The sequence below is a fragment of the Anopheles gambiae genome, chromosome 2 (genome assembly GCF_943734735.2).
Source record: "Anopheles gambiae chromosome 2, idAnoGambNW_F1_1, whole genome shotgun sequence".
Taxonomy (NCBI): domain Eukaryota; kingdom Metazoa; phylum Arthropoda; class Insecta; order Diptera; family Culicidae; genus Anopheles; species Anopheles gambiae.
Genome location: NC_064601.1, coordinates 23,349,135 through 23,368,463, shown reverse-complemented (window position 1 = coordinate 23,368,463; position 19,329 = coordinate 23,349,135). Strand labels below are relative to the sequence as shown.

At 48.3% G+C, this 19,329-nt stretch overlaps 1 protein-coding gene across 9 annotated transcripts in view; it reads right to left on the bottom strand.

Moving 5' to 3' along the window:
* Nucleotides 1-19,329, bottom strand: part of LOC3290643 (probable WRKY transcription factor protein 1) — a 138,139-nt gene that overhangs the window by 14,215 nt on the left and 104,595 nt on the right. The window lies entirely within an intron of this gene.

Below are 19,329 nucleotides of genomic sequence, written 5' to 3'. Positions count from 1 at the left end.
TGTGAACTTGCGACGTGTAAAGATCCTTTTGCCGACCCCCGCCGCTTAGGATGACGGTCGTGGAATATCGAATTCCTTTCGATGGTGTCTTCGATGTGCAAGCAATGCAGTCCTGTTTTTTGCTTTGGTTTTGGTGCTGTTGCTGACTTCAGGAGGACTAATTAACATTCTAATTATCATAAGTATGCAGCAGCAGCAGCAGCAGCAGCAGCGAAAGCACGCTAAAATGCGGTTCTTGGTTACTCCAACACTCACTGCCCCCTATGCTATCATCGCCCCCTGCTACCGCAAAAGAAAAGTGAACTTTTAACGCTTTTCTGCCCCATTAGGCATTCAAGTTTGCTTAATAGTGTGCAGCGGGATGGATGGGGTTATGTTTGCTTACTTCAAAGCACTGGCAAACAGGACATCTTCAAAGTGACACCGATGTGTTGTTGTCCACACGTTTCACTCACTGTTGTCCTTCTCCCAGGCACGCTATATGAATGGGAAAATATCGATCGATAAGAGGGCAAAAGGAGCAAAACGTTAATCTTTCAAAATCCCCTTCTTCTAAGCCAATGCGTCCGTCGTCCCTTGTTCCATGCTCGTTCCAGTGCGTACGGCGAAAGAGCAGTGTTGACGGAACGATATAGTGTGGCAGCAGGTTGACGCAACCACCACCACCACCACTAACTCCATCGACATCACACGCATCACTGTCGCTCAATCTCCGCTCCAAGGGCTCCAAGCGATCGAACACGGTTCAAGTTAACGAACCAGCCTTCATCTTATTTAACGCTTGACAGAGTATCCTTTTCCCGTGCTCTGCTCTCTCCCCGATGAATGGCCATGAATGGCAGCGACGTCATCTTTGCGTGGCAGTCATATTGTGTGTATGGGTGTACGACGTCCTTGCCGAACGTCCTCCTGAAAAGTTGCGCTGGTTGATGGGCAACCGAACGCGGCTCAACAAACCGACAGCCGAGCAAGGACATGCTGACAGCACACCAAAAAAAAAAAAAAAGAAAAAGAAGGCAACACATAAAGTCGGAAAAAGTCACAGAAACACGTAAAAAAAAACATCAAATCAAATTCATATCACTGCACCCCGCACCGGTTATGAGGTCAGGCGGAGCGGTCTGACAGGCGCTACAGACGCGATTTCGATTTCCCCCGGCGACAGATATGAGGACAGATATCGCGTGTGTCGTGTATTTTGTAACGGACTGAGTGTGTGTGTGTGGAGCGTGCCCCGAGTGAGATTGATGGATGATTGTGAGTAGCAGCAGGGAAATAAAGTCACCATCAATCCATACCAGTTCCCCACCATTCGGTAGTGTCACTGTGGAGGCACAACATACAGTAGTGGCTCCCATCTGTCGCCCGGGTCGTTGTGAATCGGTCCAAAGCGGACACTAAAACCCCTGTTATTGATTAGCAAGTAGTAGTCGGATCGGGTTGCAGCATCGGTTGAACCTACTCTTGCAGGTGATACTTACTTTTATTGCTACTACCCACTGACCCTGCGCTATATATATAGCTGCGCGTCTATTATCCAGAGCTACTGCTGCTAATGAAATGGTGTTACTTTACACAATTCATCGTACGTATCAGAGCTCGCTGCGATGAAGTGCCCGGTTTAGATGAACCCGGTTGAAGTGTGGCGTGTAAATATTTGATTTATCCCTATTACTTACACTTGACGCGTCCTCACGCGTCTTCGGGCGCCCACTGCACGGGAGAGTCTTTGCTTGAAATGTGAAGTGTACGAGAGCGATCGATCGATTAAGGTCAAATGTCAGCAGGTCGAGAACAAGAGCCTATCTGTCTAGTGGCTTTGTCTAGAGACAGCGAACGGTTTGGGGACAAGGATTAGGAGGAACTGTGTGTGTGTACACAGGCCTCGTCTCGCCGGAAGAGCCTAAACGGATGGCAAAGGTACACTCTTTTGTCCGGCTATTAACACACCGTTGACTTTTGACGCAGGCGACGAAAAGCGACTGTCCAATCGAAATAAATGACACAAACACACCGTCACCGTCACCTTCAACCCCCCAGGACGACAAACTGACGCTGCTAACAACGGTAGAAGCAAACGGTGCTGCTGCTGGAAGCAAATAAGAACCAACCTTGATTGCAAGATACGCATCTCGTCGTCGTCCTCCGTCGGTTATGGCGCGTTTTTTTGCTCACTTCCTGTCGCACTCGGGCGCGCACAGTAATCTTGCTGTCACTAAAAACCGCCTGCCTGCCTGTCTGACCGACCGAAAACTAAAGAAAAGGCTCCACCCGTGTGACGACCGGTGTTGTCCGGGAAGGCGTCCGCGAGTTGCAACGGATCCGTGAAGGATTTATAGTGCAATTTTCCGGGGGCGCTACCAGTCACGGTGAGCAGAGAGATCTCTCTTGCCAAAGGAGCGTCCTGTGTCCACGTCCACCTCCAAGAGCCCAAAGCTCCCTTTCGGTCGGGGTCATTTGACATCTTATCACATTCACTGCTGCTACTGGTGGTGGAAAAACACTTTCCCACCCGGAGGAACCGAGCAACAGCACCGGTCGTTGTCGGGGAGAAATTTAATAAAGTTAATTTATCTACCGTGCGACAGGAGGCAAGCTTGAACGTCAGGGATTCGCAGTCGTTTTTACTTCACTTCCGTTGTGCCTTTCCCCGTTTTGCCAGCTCTAGAGCGAAAGAGAGAGAGATAGAGAGAGATAGAACGACACTGAGATGCCGAACGGAAGGAAGGTCGGGCCCAGGGGTGCGCTACAAGTTTTCTGCCAGAGCTTTTCCCTTCAATCTGATTTTTTCTTTCTCTCTCGAGCGATGATATCACGTTTGGGTTTATATGTGATGACCCAACGGTTCCCGGGTCTGTGGGTGTGTGTGTGTCTGTTGGCTTTTATTAAACTCGGCACAAACTTTCCCAATTTTGCCACCTTTTCCATTTGGTCGCTTTTTTCCCTCCCACAGTCCTTCCAGCAGATGAAGAAAGGGGAAGAAAGGATGCATGCTTTTCCGGCTTTGCTTGCAGTTTCTAGCAGCGGCAGCTCACGTTCACCTACGGAGCACACTGGTGCCGATGCAACGGCTGCAGCGAGCTGCTCGAATCTTTTGTGAAGAAACTTGCACAAACTTAGATGTATCGTGTGGCCTTTCACCCCACCCAAGGTTAGCGCCCCGGAAGCAAAGGGTCAAAGGACGCTTTCTTTTTGTGCCATCACATTGCCAACTGTACGCCAGGAACCGGTAAAGCACCGACCGAAAACTGTCCCCGTTTGCCGTAAAAAGTTAAACTAAAGTCAATTTTCTCCTTGGCTCAGTTACGTCCGGTGTGGTGTAGAGGGAAGAGTTGCAGCCCAAAGCACAGCGAGAGAGAAAGAGATAGTGAGGAGCAGGAAAGCAACCTTCCGGAGGGGGAGAGGCAAGAGTTTCAGTGTTTGCTGTAAGTATTAAACCGACCGGTCCAGTCCACATCCGGCCACCTGAGTGTGTGTGTGTGTTTGGGTGTGAACAACGTCCGGTGCAAATCCGAACTTACCGGCGGGCGTCGTGTACTGTCGTGACGCCAAGTGTAGGGAAGGTGTGTATATCATGGACCGGATTTTCCTTCCAACCAACAAAAAAACGACCGCCCAAGACAAGAGGAAAACCTCGGGAAACCCGAAATCAATGACAACTATTTCGAGCTGGAAGTTTTTCCTCCCCGGGCGGCTTTGATTCCGGATGGGGTGGGAGAGGTGGTTTTTATGGTCGGCGCCAAAACTTTTTGCACCGAACAAACCCGACGACAGCACACACACACACACATGTTTAGCCGCTGTTAGAATTGTGTGTCCTGTGTGAAGGAATTTCCGGATGAAATTTTCATCAACCATGATCCCTTTACCTTCTTTCCTGTTACCGTTGAATGTGTATAAAAAAAAGAATACACAACCCCCACGCCAACATCGCTACACAGAAAACTTTTTTTACTGAACTTCAGTAAAATTTTACTGAATTTTTTTTAACTGAAGTTTCAGTAATCCTTTCAGTAAAAAGAATGTTTACTGAATCATTCAGTAATGTCCGGTGCTCACCAAAATGACAGCTCGTTTACTGAAATCCCAGTAAAGCCATTCTCATATTACTGATTTTTCAGTAGTTGGTAGCGATTAAAAAATGAGGAAATATTTATTTTAAATTGAGTTTTTATTGATGCGCAGATAATGCCAGTCCCTCAGTTCATATTCATACATGTTTTGTGTTGTTTTATACAGTTTTTATACTGTATTTTGCCGCCGCAATTGTAGATGGTTCAGTAAGCGCTCACAGACACCACGCAATTTCAGCAAGCACAGTGGATTGTAGCAAATATTTTACACACCAACACGGCTGCCAATTGTGTGAAATAAATCCCGTAAGCCGAAATATCACCTGAAATTTCACCAGGGTGCCTGTAAGCGCCTACAAAATCAACTTTTTGCACATCACGAGCAAGTAGGTACCGCATTGTTTTGTTTTGATGTTCTGACTGACAGGTCGATTTGACAGAATGAATTGCTGCATTTTCAGTAATTTGTTTTACTGGTATCCAGTGAAACGACTAATTTGACACTTATTTTACTGATTTTCAGTAAAATGCGTATTACTGAAATGAATTCAGTAAATTATTTTGCTGAAAGTCAGTAAAAACATGACATTCATGCTGAAAATCAGTAAAATATTCTATTACTGAACCGTTTCAGTAAAAAACTTTACTGAAGCAGGATGAGAAAATTTGCTGTGTAAACACATCCGGAATCCCTTCCCCCTTCCCGAGAAACCGATATATTGAGACGGATGGAGGGAAAAGAAAAATTGGATGAAATTGGTCGGTAAAAGGTAGGATGATCCATTTTATTTTACGTCAAATCGTAGCATTTTCGGCAGGGAAGGGGGTGGGGGATGGTTGAGGAAAGCCCGGGCCAAAACATTCCAGCCACAGCATAAAAGGAAGAGAAAGAAAATAAAACCTCTCCAAAAGAACGCACCACCGAAAGAATTCGCCACCGCGGGCGAGAGGGAGAGCGATATAAATGGCCCGGTGTTAGCTTGCTAATCCTTTAAAGCCGAAACGGATACAGCTTTAATTGTGTGGCGGTTGGGCATTTGGTCGCCATTGGTTGACACATTGAGCAGCGGACAATTTCTTGCCCTCAAACTAGACATTGGCCAGGAGGAGAGGGAGGGAATACACTTCATCACCTTCTTTTTTTTTTTGGTCGTTCAGAGAGTTTTGGGGCTACATCCGGTCAGTTTCCGCTTGGTTTCGCTGGGCAGAAAAGGGGATTAGTTGTGTCTACGCCCTGCCCTTTCCTCACCATATCCTTCAAGTGGGTGGGAAAACTGTGTGAAAACCCTCCCAAATTCATTCGCGAAAAGGGCCGGCGGCGTTCATTTTTGTAAGGCCCGGTGGTGGTTGGTTTCGGGGGTTTTAATTTCTCGCCAACAAAACTCAACCAAGAGACAAGGGTTGACATGTTTCATGTGCCCGACAGCGCACCCGGGTAACAGCTTGTGCACGACGACGATCACATTTCCACAACACCGGAGAGGCCGGGCCATTCGGGGGGCCACAAAAGCAAATGTGTTGCACAGCGTAGGAGAAACGTCCTTGGGTAAACGAATTTTTACGCAGCCGAAAGTCTCCCGATACGCATGAAAGCGGGGGCGGGAAAACAATCGAAAGTAAAGGAGTAAAAGGGATAGTGTCGTGTGCGCACACAGGCACCAACTGTCGAGTACTGTAACAAATATTATTCCAAGTTTGTAATTAAGTAAAGCGCACAGTAAGAAATGAAATGAAAGTAATTTGCATACTGCAACAAGATGTTGCTCCGAACGGGAGGGTTGCTGCTGGCAGAAGTTTTAGCACACCCGGCCCCCGCCAAAAACCAAAAGATTCCAGATTTCTCATCCACTAAAAAAACCACAAACACACAGAGGAAGAGGCTACACAACCACAAAGCAGCAGCAGCAGGAGCAGCTCTTTATCTCTTTCGCTCCTTTCGCTTCTTCTCCTGCACGGCAGCTGTCATCTGCATTTGCGTGTCGCAAGTTTTCAACCCGATTTCCAGGGGGATGCTTTTCCAGTACTCTTTGTGTGAGTGTGTGTTTGTGTGAAGGCGAAGGGGAAGGTAGGGGCGCCTACAAGATGCACAAACGCCGGCAATGACGGCTGGGCGTACCAAATCCGCATACGAAAATCCGTTTTAACGCAGTCGATTGCAGCTTTCCATTCGAGAGACACTGGCGCTGCTGCTGCTGCTGCTATGGAAACCACATCACACTTTTATCGTCTGATTTTCTCCGAAAATGTGTATGTGTGTGTGTGGGCAGCAGGCAGGGTTAGAGAGCTAGTAAACACGCAGCCACGGCGGTGGTGGTGCTGGAGTCACCCACCGTCACCCGAAAAGGGTTTATCTTCATTAAATGGATTTGAGCTGCTGATACGGTTCTTATACGGAGTGATGGTGGCTTTTCCCCTCCTTCTTTCTTTAGTCTTAATCAACGTGCCATCATTTTCCATCCCTTCCGAGTTGGGCAACAGACTGTGTCACACGACGAGCGTGTCATTTCGTTTGTGCCGCGCGGTGTGCTTCGGAGCGAGCCGCAGCAATACGAGCGTGATGACAATTTTCCTACCCATTTCCCAAACCCAGTGTTAACCCCTGTTTGTCGATGCAAATTTTCAAATCGTGGTGGTGGTGGTTGATTATGGCAAAATACCATATAGTTTTGTGTATATAAAACCATCTGTGCTAACCAAACCGCCGGTGCGTTTGCAGTCAAGTGGGGTGGGGGGGGGGGGGCGCATCCTGTTAACACGACGCACAACCGCAAAGAACGTGCTGAGATTTAATAGGATGGGAAGGAAAATGCACATAAAAAACGGACCGAAACATACGATTTGTTATTGGATTTTCCTAACGTGAAAATAGGGCTCATAAAATCGTTTTGGATTAAATTTACGTACGGCGCGAGGAAAGGATCGCACTGTCGCTGTTTTAATGCTCTGCGCGTACTCTTCCCAACAGGTCGAGCAGCTGCTGCTACTGTTGCTAAAAAAAACAAACAGGGACTCAATTCCTTTACACCGAATACAGCGAAAAAAGGGACGTTAAGGGGAAAGAGAAGACGAAAAAAGAGGTTTATTACATCGATAGATTCATAAATTAATCACAACGCGCGCGCGAGCGCGAGAGAGAGATAAGCTCAAGATGTACCTTTGTCCCATAAATTATGGGTTCCCGGCTCGGGAGAGAGAAGATTGGTACCCACAAGCATAGATGGACGGCTAACTTGCGTGCAGCAGAAGCAGATAGATGAACAGTCAAACGATCAGGAGGAAGTAAATATATCATGTGGGGAAGTGTGATCGCGAGAGTGAGTGCTACGAACGAAAATGGATGATCATTATTTGAGCGTTTCTTTGGCCGTGCTACAGAGATTCCTAACGATGATTACGCGAAGGGAAGTTGCGCAAAATTTATGGAACCAAACCGTCCAAAAACACAACTGCGCTCGATCGAGTTGTCGATGGTTTGAAATTATGTAAATGTCTTCTGCGCTGCGCTTATCAGCCAGCTCCGGGCAGGTTTTGGGACAACACCACAGCAACCACTTGTTTTAAGCATTCTGCTGCTGCTTCAAAAGCGGCCACTTTGGTGATGGAATATTATTATTAGGCAACACGACAGACACACCGCACCGGGAGCGTTTGTGTATATATTTATGGAAATTATCTCGTCAAAAAGGGAATAACAATAAAGCCGCCAGAGCCGGGCAAGCAAAGCAACAAAACCCTCCGTCACTCCGTCGTATTTTTAAGTGTGATATCGATCAAAGTGAAGACATTCCCTTTTTTGAAAAGGGGGAAACGCACTCTCTATTAGGAACTTGTTTTTAATATGGGAATTTTTATAAGACGGATGTGCGAAACGTTTGTGAGTGTTCCAGTATGTCGCACTACCATCCATATTGGAGAGTACAAAAAAACGAAGATGCAATCATCGCCCTTCTTTCCATGCCCGTTTATTGCAAAATTCCTGCAGGCCATCTTCAAACCATCGCGGTGATGTGTGTCTGTGAGAAAACATAAACAATGACCGTCTGTACCCCAAAACAAAGGGTATAAAACGTTAGACGCGGTAACACTCAAATTCCCCTCAAATCCACCGCGTTTGCAACCAAAGTCGGAAGTCGGACGAAACTTCCCCCCCCCCCAAAACACACGCTCGATGAAATCGCGAACTACTGCTACTGCTGCTGCTGCTGCTCCAAAGTGATACCACGCCAAAAATGGCTATTATGTTTAATAGACCGAAAAGCGAAACACGCCAAACAGCAGCCGGCGGGCGGGCGAAGGCGCAATTGGGAGTGACGGCGAACCCGACGAACTGGTTGGTCTGTCTGTAATTTATCTTGTTATCTCTCGGGTTTGAGCCACCAGAACAGAGCGGCTGTGGGATGGGGACGGCCACCGCTTCCTGTGTGCAGCCGCACACGAAAAAGGCTTCGCAGCAGGCTCCAGCGAGCGAGCGCTCGCGCGCGCCTGGAAAGCAACACAACAATTCGTAAACAGGCGAACAAATCACCGAAAACCGTCGTTCGTTGAGTTCGCTCCCGCTTTTCCAGCCGTGATATCCACAGCAGAGGTTGGCCAGGCAGTTGATAAATCTTCTTCATCACACCACGGAGCAGCGTGAGGAGGAGTTCGTGCGTCTCACGGAAGGAACTACTGTAGAATTTTGATGAGTTACCCAGTGGAGGTACTGAAGCTGGTGAGGAAACTGGCGCAAGATATGAAACCTTTCCCCCCCCCCCCCCTCCGACAGTTCAGACAGGTGTGTTACTGTGTTTGTGTGTGTGTGTTTCTATTGGATAAAGGCATACATTCACACACACACACACACACACACACAACATTTTCCATCACATTTAACTCGCCCAATGAGTCGTGGGGTGATTCACGACACAGCACAGATATGGCTCGCGCAGATAATGCTTGCAAAACCGCGCTGGCAAACGTGTTGCTGGCGCTCCAGGCGCCAGCCAAGTCGCCGTTTTCTCCAGCAAGAAGTTGGCAATCGCAGTGTGTGTGTCCAAGCGTCTGGACGCGTCGAACCGTATCCGTGTGTCATAAATTCTCCTTCCGCCCGAATGTTCTCTGCTGTCTGAACCCCGGAGCCTTCTCCGCGACAGAAAGAATGCACCGAGCGACATCGGTGCATTAGGATCTGTTTGGTTGGAAATAAAAGTGTCACATTTGGCACACCATAACTGCAGTTGGATGCGATGTTGGATGCTGGAAAAAGCGTTAGCGCCGAGAGCAAAACATCTGTTGGAAATTATGCCCTACAAGAGCTTGGAGATGAGGTAACGAGATGATCTTTAGAGAAGTTGACTGATCCTACACCGATCTGCTATTAAAAACAACCCGAGATCTTCCATGATTCGTCGGGATTGTGATCTGTTTGCGTTCATGGAACGGGTAGAAAACAAGCTGGAAATTGAAAACAATGCTTTTCCCCAAAAAAAACTACATTCCAACACTTCCTTACGAAGATACAGACACGCGTTTCTTCCGGAAGTTACACAGTGCGGTAAATAAAAAGGCACAGTGTGCACAGTCCCAGGTTTCAAAGGTTCATTCGGTTCAGTTTTAATTACTGATAGTCAGAGTTGGAAAAACGGAATGGTGACAACGGACAGCGGTTCGTTCGGCCGGTTCGTTTCCACTCCATCAAACCCCTTTACAACGGAAGCGAAATCGTTTCTTCCGCCCAGTGCCATGCCAGACTGGTGGAAACTTCCAGCCGTACGAAAATGGAGCAGGATCGCACAAGGATTCCCGGGAGCAAAAACGGGAACGGGCTCTCTCTCGGGTGCGCAATTTTCCGCTTGATGTGGTGAAAGTAAAAATCACACAATGGTCGCAAAAGAGCGACCGGGGCAAAAGTTTTCTACAATGTCTCTCCCCTCCCGGGATGCGCCCTTGTGCCGGTGCTGCCTTTTTTTTTTGCTGGTCCAGGACAAACTTTTCCGTTGTCAATAGAGAGGACGACGACGACGACGAGAACGGGAAAAGATGATTCCTGCTTTTTTTTGGGGGGAGAGGGTAACTGAAGGCAAAGTGCCGCCACATTCGCTGCGGAAATAACGCTGAAATCCTTACAGCATCATAAATTAGGCCGCCCCACACCGCCGACCACGGACGCCAGCTTCCTCCCGGGGAAACTTTTGGCGAGGAAAAGCGAGAAAATGGGATACAAACGCTTCCATTGTCCATCCTTCTCGTGCGCTTTCGTGAAGCAGCACACGCTTGGTTTAAGTGGGTGGACACAAAATCCATTTTGCTCTGTGTGTCAAGCCATTCGAGAGTGGCTCCCCTTCGCTGGCCCTTCTCCTCGTTCGGTTTAGCGTACTTTGTCGCTTGACCATGTCGTCGTCGTCGACGTCGTCTACCGTCCAATTGTAAACCCGTCTCATCATGTCGGGAAAGGTTGTTGGTTTTGTGTGCACACGGGAGAGAATAGCACAAAAAAAAGGATGTAAGAATGGCTATTATTCGCGTATTTGTACGGTGCTGAAAGTAGGGCAAGGACTGGGAACGGGAGTTAGAGAATTTAAAAGAATGTCAGCTCTTTTTTGTTATTATTGTGGTTTTTGTAGCGCTAGGTGTGGCACCCGAAGAAAAGGTCGGTGGAAGGGGTTGGCGAAAAAGTAAATGTTGCACTGCACATCGTAAGGGGCTGGCGGCGATCGGTGGACAAACTGCTGGCGTTTGCGGCGCACACGAAAAAGGGTGCATAGTCGACGATGATGGTGACGCTGTCACTTAGTTTAAAGCAGGCGAACAAGTTAGACAAGTAACGGGTATGGCAACGTGCTGCTTTGTTCATACTGGCAGCTCGTCAAACGCTGTTTGCAACGCTTTGAATTAAGTACAAAAAATTGGTGGAACTTTTCCGTTTCTTCACAAAAGAACACTTGAGTTTTCAATTTTAGCGCCCAAGGCCCGGGAATTGGCGTTTCAAGGTAATAAAGAATTAATGTTACTACCAGCAGTATCACAACTGGATATTAAATTCTTCCCACGAGGCTGCCAAGAATCCTCGAACCACACACATACACATACAACTTGCAAGATACACGGCGAGAGACTCCCAGGCCGGAGTGGAGCGCTTACATGTTTACCAATATATGTGTCATTGTGCCAAAGAGAAAAACAAATCAGCATCAGCAACACAACTCATATACTGACAAGAGCCCCACAGGAGCGCTCTGTGGAACGTCAATAAAGAGCATCTCCCATGACAACCCCTGCGTCAAAGTTTGCTCCACAAAACAAACTCCACAACGGGGCACAACGACACCACAGAACCAAGCAATTGCTGCTTGATGGAATCACCCAATTCAATTTCTCAGCCAGACATATGTCAAACTGATCCTGCCGAGGAACTTGTGTGACAGTCACTGTGTCTGTGTGTGTATGTTGCCGTGTGATGCTAGAAAGTTCGTGCCTTATCGCTTATCACTCCAGCCTCTACCATTCTGTCCGAGTTCATCCCCACTGCCGGTTCGTGGCGGAAGAAGTAGCAGTAACTGGGCAACCATGTTCTACCATCCTTGCTTCCGGAGGAGGAGAAACAGGCACGGAGATGGCTCAGTGAATGAGTGACTGCGGTCACTAACCACCATGGATTGTTGTTATTAAATTGGGTCCCCGGGTTTTCCAAGCCCCGGGAAAGGAATATTAATAAAACTGGGCCAAAGGAAAGCATGGAAGTTACTCTCTCCTATCGCCCCAGCAAATAGCGCGCCGTTTGATTGTTTTGGAGGTCCTTGGGGTGGTGGTTTGTGTTTCACGTTTCTCGCTGCCGAAGAGATAAAAAGAGACAATATCCATCATCAGACAGGAGGGGAAGGGGGGGCCAGGTTTTGTCCTCTCATCCAAGGGTTGATACCGGTAAGGGACGTGACACAAATTCTTAACCAGCGAGAGAGATAGACAGACAGAAAGGGAAGAACATCAAGCAAGCGATAACGACACCACCGATCCTGCACTCGTGGTTTTCCCTCGTCAGCGCCGACGAGGAACGCGTTCGAAATTAATAAACAACGAACGTGAGAGAGTTTTTCCCTCCCACGGATGCGACAAGGGTCGTAGGAGAGTGGAAATGAAGAAAGATCCTTTCCAGCGACCGTAAACATGCACTTGAAAATTAGGATGGCTTTGCCTAGACCGAGTCGCTTTACTCGAACGTTTCTCTGGAAACCATTCCACCCAAAGACAGGCACATGTGCAGACGTATTGGGTGAAGAGTGTTTCTCCAGCTTGTCCTCTTCTAGCCTTTGTTAGCGGATAGTTTTTCAAACACATCCAATTCAAAGATTAATTGTCAACAGCTTCGTCCGTTTTGCTTTCCCGGTCGGTGTGTCTAGCAGCGAGCAGGATTCGGTGGATGACGGAAAGAAGGACAAACACGCATAGCATAGCTGGGAGGGACGAGTGAGATATGGTATTAAACGGGAAACTTGTGTTGAGTTTCTGTGAACTTCACTGCACAACATCCTGGATCGGTCGGGTCGGGTGGACGTGAGACCAATTATCGGGTCGCGCCCATGCTGATGACAGCAGCAGTAGCAGCATTAGCAGCAGCATCGAGGTTCAAGGATCTACGGCACCATGGGAGTGAAGAAATGCCATAAATCACCAAACCAACCCCAAAAAAATCAAGACAATGCGGCATTTTAGGGGTTTGGCCGTGTGCAAGCCAACTTATTAGAGAGAGAGAGAGAGAATGTGCGCACCAGACGGCAGGCAGCTAGCGAGCGCACCGAGAGGTTTGTTTATTTGTTTGGCCAAGTAAATCATCTGCCATTTTTGTGCCGTTTTCTGTGCCGTTTTGTCCGCGCGACTTCCGGTGTGTTTGTGTTTGTGTCTGGCGGCTCCAGAAAAAGCTGGGCTCTGCGCAGAAAGAAAAACATCCTTTCTCTTGCTCCGTTTGCGTTCCCTACCCTCTTGACGATCATTTGTTCGGCAGAGCCGGAGGATCATCATCGTCCCAACTTTCGCTCGGTGTCCTTCCCACAGTCGAGGCGCGCGCGCGTCTCGTTTGATTGATGATGTCTTGGCGCACTGGAAATTCAAAGTGAAAGTGCATTCCACCACTCCGCGCCCGCTGGTCGGTCGGTGCAGGATGGAAAATCAATTAGAAACAATATTTATGCTTCGTGTCACCGCTCATCAGCAACTGGCTTGGCGGGGTTTCCCCATTTGCAGTGCCTCGCATCGTTAGGCATTGCTGTGTGCGCTGGCGGTTTTACTTGTTAGGTCGTGAAATTTGGCATTCGTTTTCTTATGCCGCTTGGAAACCCACGCCAACGGGAGGCAGTAGACTGTATCAACACGACAACACACGCTGCATCTCTCTTGCTGGTGGGTGTGTTTGTTTACTTAACAAACCTTAATACACAAAGCACAAGCAGAAAGTTGTTGGTGGAGGACCGTTTGGAAGACGTACAGTGGCGTTTATTATTATGGTATCTGCGTTTCCATACATCGACACATTTCGAGAAGAGATCTAGCAGATTTTTGTTTCATTGTTTTTAACCACAAATATATTTGACAGATGTCAAATTCTTCCATTACAAATTGACAGTTTGACACGCATTTTGAAGATCACTTGTTTGTTTTCGTTTGAATTTACACAATAATATCCTTTCAAAGCATTTTAGTACATCACAAAATCTCATTCTTAACCATCATACCATCCCACAAGCTAGTCACAAGGCCAGCGAGCAGTAGAAACGTTTTGTAAAGATATCAATCAAAAGGGCCACTCAATGTACTTCACACTTCCTCTCACACTGATTGTGCCGCAATTCGAACGTGCACAGTTAGTTATTATTATCTGCAACAAAGATTTATGCTTGTGCAGTACACCGCCCCCCAGATGCAAACAATTGTTCGTGGGCCACTTTTCAGCTTAGCTGTCAGGGCGTGCATAACAGGCACCGAGGCACCGAACACGGAAAACAAAAGCAAACACAGCACTATGGCACAAAAACTATGGTACAGGAACCACCACCGCCGCCGGAAGTGGTTGGGTTAGAGCGACTTTTCTCCTCTTCCACTCCCACTCCCTAGTACACAGAGTGCTGCCGGCCGCTTTTACATCGCCCGGAAGTAGATCGTTTTCCCTTTTCATCGGGACCGCGGTGCCAAAGTGATGAACGGTGTTGTTGTTGTTGCTGGCTCAAAGCGAACACATCACACTCCCGGCTGCATCATCTACCTTTTTATTGTAACCGGGGTACTACCACCCCCGTCGCGAGTGCAACTGCTACTACCACCGCTTGCACAGTATGCAGGAATGCATTTCCGACTCTTCCACGGGGCAGGATTCCGCCGGCAGGGAGCGGAAGGAAAACAACTACTGTCAACTTCAATTGTTTCACCATTCCAGTAGTAGTGAACCACTATCGCGCGCGCCGGCAGTAAATCGTCTGACTCGCCGGGGCGCGAATAACGACTGACAGCTGATGGAGTGGAGAGAGTAAGAGTGTTTTTGCTGGCTTCTAAACCTTACGAGAAACCTCAACATTAGGGTTGCGTGTGTGTGTGTGTGTCTCAACAGTCAGGAGTCACAACAGCCGGCAGGGTGATTTAATGAACGGTGTAGTATGATGGTGGTAGAATTCGCAGATTCGCGAGAAATGGCACGATTGTGGCTGCGCATGGGTGCCCCTGCACAAAACGTCACTCTTTCTCAGGGCGCGCACAGGATTCATTTCCTACCCAATGCTGCTCTACGCGACCAGTAAGGCAGCCCGAGCATTGCAATTGCACCCGGAGTGCTGCAGCATGCAAAACACACACCGTCGTCATGAATATTCATAGCCGATCAGTTGTTCCCATGGTTCCTTTCCCGCCGGTATGTTGTTGTTGTCCCTAGAGTAAATCCCAGCATAGCCGGGCGCTGTTCGACGACGGTGCAATAGATTCTAGCCCGTGATCAGTGCCGTGTGCTAGGAAGTTAGACGACCTCAAACCACCCCCATCCAACCCAAAGTCAAGCTAGAGCATGATCGTCCAGCAACGGGAGGGCAGAATGTTAAGGTGTTTGGGTGCATTTTGCGGAGGAGCGGAGGTAATTGAAATATCTCAAATATCTTAATTCGTTTAATAAACATGTAAAAAGATTTAATTAAACCCTTTGCAGCTAGCGCACTGCCGGGCGAGAAAGAATCTCTTTGACCAAGAATGCGTGGCAAGCCCCCGTTGCCTTAGAGGAGGGGGTTTGGGTGGGTACATAGAGGTAAGCCCCAAACACGCGGCGACCAGAACGCGAAATATGTATGCGGATGTGGATTGAATTGCAACGAGTGCGCCATCATGACCAACTACACCGACCGACACTATCGCCTGGAATCGACTTTAAGCCGGCTCGGAGAGAGGGAGAGAGACACACACGTAATAGTGATGGGAGATATGCACTACAGACTCACACACTCACACACAATCACACCAAAGTGGGAAGATTTATGAAATCGTAAAGTATTGGTTCATTTAAATAATTGAATATGCAAATCAGGTGCATGTGCGAAAAAAGCGTTACACCACCAACCCCGACCCGACCGATTTGGAATGGGTTTTATTCTTCTTTTTTTATGTGTGTCAAAGCCTCATCCCCTCGTCCTTACCAGCCCCTCAATCTTCGAAAGAGAGAAGAAGGAGGGAAGCAAAAAAAAATCCAGGTGAAATTGTTTGTTTGTTCACTCTGTTTGCGCATTGCATTTCTGTTGTCGTACAAGTGCACTTTTGCGCAAAACGTTGCGCAAATATGTTTTTGACTGGGTGCGTGTGTGTGCATTAGACTGAAGGCTGGGGGGATAAAAGGTGCGTTTTTAGAATTGCATTTTTTTCTTTTTTTTTTCTTTTTCTCTTTTTTTCCATCCCTCTCCTATTTGTGTCCTATTCCGTCGTTGCATCCAGGTGCACGCTGCTGCTGATCCTGACGCACTCTCTCTCTCTCTCTCTGTTTTCTCTTCCTGGACACACATTGTATGAGAGAGACAGAGAGGAAGAAAGGCAATGTGACACGCGGGTTTTACGGTAAAATCCGCTTGCCTGCATTCATCTGGACACGGAAAACACACTCCAATGCTCGTACCACCACCTTTCGAGGCACTGATTGCACCCAAACCCGGCCGAGCGCGGAGCATTGGCCAACAGAGCACAGCACTTCAAACGATTGCAGTTCAAATAAATCTTCCGCAGAGCAGCAAGCTCAGCAAAAAGGAAGCCCCGCGCCTGTACATACACGCGGGAGGGGATACTGTAATTGAAAAGGTAAACATGTCGCGTCGATCTGGCGACCGATTCCCGCTGCTCCGACGTTTTAAAACCGGTGGACTGGAGTCGAGCGGAGGAGGCCCGGGGACCGTAATCCATCTTAGATGGATGGATTATTCATACCCTACCCTCGCGGGCCTGCTGGTCGAACGACAGGTCGGTGCATTCCGAGTGGCAACCGTTTCTAACCCGACCGTGGAATGTTGTGGTGCGTGTGGTGCATTTGTGGCGCGGTTGGCTGCGAGGGGAGTCGTAGTGCTTTGCGAATCGTCCTCCAATCTTGACATGTTGTGAGCACGAGAGCGCTGGGGTACACACACCACTAGTAATCCCATCACTCCAAATGTGCGGCCCGAGAAGCACGGTAGTAGACAACAAATCAGTGCCACAGAGCCGTGCCACTGCCAAAGCTGGAGGAGAGCGGGAGGCCGAGGATCGGGTGGAAGTGTGATTGCATATTTCACGCCGGCCGAAGTTTGCAATAAATAATTGCACATTATCGTGACAGAGGGTTGGCCGGGTCGACAACACAAAGTCGACATTTCGACGTCCCACCAGCAGCCGCTGCTGGAATCAAAGGCGACGGGCGCTGGCGTATGGACACAATTAGGTGCATTTTAGATTTGATATGGAATCTTACATTCGAAGCTGTGGCATCAGAGTGTACACGTTAAGATGACTTTGATCTGTGTGTGTGTGTGTGTCTTTGCATAAATGCATCGGACATTGGGCAAAGAAGAGGGAGTTTATGAATATCTCACCCCCCACCTGTATGTCCTGCCAGCCAACCAACTACCCCAAAAACGGTGGCAGACGGCAGATGGACATCACTGCACACTTCGCTTCCGATCATCGTTGGGCTATTAATCAAACGACCGGTTCTGCTTTTTGTGCCAACCGTCGTCCGGAGGTTGTACTCTCTCTTTCAAACCATTTCGAAATGTCATGTATTTGGCTGCAGCAATTGCTTCCATACACACACAACACAGAGAGAGAGAGAGAGAGTATGGGGAATGGATTTTAAAGTGCAGGAAATCCCGGCGACCACTGGACTGGGAGAGTGACTCGGGAAATGATTACAAACGAGCAACTAACTCCAACACAGCATGGGGGCGCCACCCAACATTCGCCTCCTGCACCTCCTTCAGGCCGGCAACTAAGATTATTAAACTGCTTTAGGGGAGGGCGTAGAGGTGAATGGGACGATGTCACGGTGGTCTTTCTATGCGATCGATTAGACTAGAAAGAGAGAGAGAACACGAAGCACCACAACGGTACAACCTCATCTCATGATCATCATCATCTTCATCATCATCGTCGGGGGTGGTGTGTCGTTACGGTTGGGGTAGATATTAAATTTATACTCGTGACTTTGTCTATCTAAGTTCTTCGTCTTCTTCAGCTGCTTCTCTTACTTCTGTCTCTCTCTCTCTCTCTCTCTCTCTCTCTCTCTCTCTCTCTCTCTCTCTCTCTCTCTCTCTCTCTCTCTCTCTCTCTCTCTCTCCCTCTTCTCCATCCCCATGGTGCGCCTTAATGATGCGATTCATCGATCGATTCTTTACCGAGGTCGATCGAGGGTGCGTTCGACCTTTTCCTCCTGTCCCTTGCCGGCGGAGAAGAGATGCAGCAGTGCACAGCAATGCAAATAGCATCAGATATAGGGACGCACCATCGACGCTCCAAGGCATGCGAGAACATTGGCGAACGAGGCGAATCAGACAGAGGCGGAGGTCATCGCTCATCGACCCAGACGGGGGGTCTGCTATGATGCGAATTTTTCCCTTTGCCAGCAATCCGGCTCGAAGGACCAAAACCAAACAGCATCGTCCTCTCTCGCACTCTTCTCTCTTACTCTCTCTCCGTCTAGGTGGATATACCAACGGACCTTGATTTAAGATTTGTTTTCCGTTCCCTTCTTCGTAATCCACGCAATCCAACAGTGGGGTTTGTTGAAACAAAACCCACCGCTACAGTGTGCGCTTCTGTGGTCTGCTTCCAGAACCGGCCAGCCACTTCCCTTTCCCTGGGCGTAATGTTGTGGAGAGAGCTGGCCAGCACCAAACGCACCGCTATGAGGATGGATGGATGATGAATCCCGATGTCGTAAGATTCATCATCTTTTGCGATTCTCTACCCTGAGATGGCAGTCCCGGCAGGGTGCAGAGAAAGCGGGGTTACACAACACAAGCCACTCGGTAGTCGTCAACCGGCAGGCTCTATTTTTTGCTGTTGTTCCTTTCCCGCTGGAGGCAACGGTGCTGCTGTGTGCAGTAAGTGGAGAATAATCATGAAATATGAATCGAGCAAAATGCGTACTCCGCTTATTAATGCATATTTGATATTGATATATTGTTCCGTAATGACGTTACCACACGGCCCTGTGGCGCTTCCGAAAAGGGTAGCCGGGCGCGCAATGGAGGGAGAGCACTGATGTAAAGAGCGATTGTGGTTCTGATTTTGAAAGAAGAAAGAACACACCCAAGAGGACAGAAGGAGGTTGCCTTTTAAAGGGCTATTGTTTTTTTTTGGGGGGTAGTACCATTTCATTGCGGGATTTACTTCCACAGCAGCAGTGCGAGGTGGGTTGAATCATTACACAAAGATGAGGGGATTTTATCCCCTTTTCGGAAGGAAACAAAAAAAAAGATCACAAAAGTGTGCAAAACATAATAAGAAGTGTGAATCCTGAAAGGAAACCGAAAGTGTTGGATGTGGGGTGGGTAAAATCCATTATCACACCGGAAGTTGTGTTGCTCAAATCATGGCGCAATTTTACCAACCAAACGCACCAGCCGCATGTGTACCGCAAAAATGCTTCCACAGCTCCAGGCCCCACTCATTGAATCGTCCCACACGACCGTCCCAGCAACTTCTAACTGTACGCCACATATGCTCCCCTCTTTTCTGTCGTCACGATGACTTGCGCCGTTGATCCTTTCTTTCAGCAATACACAGGCAGTAGAGT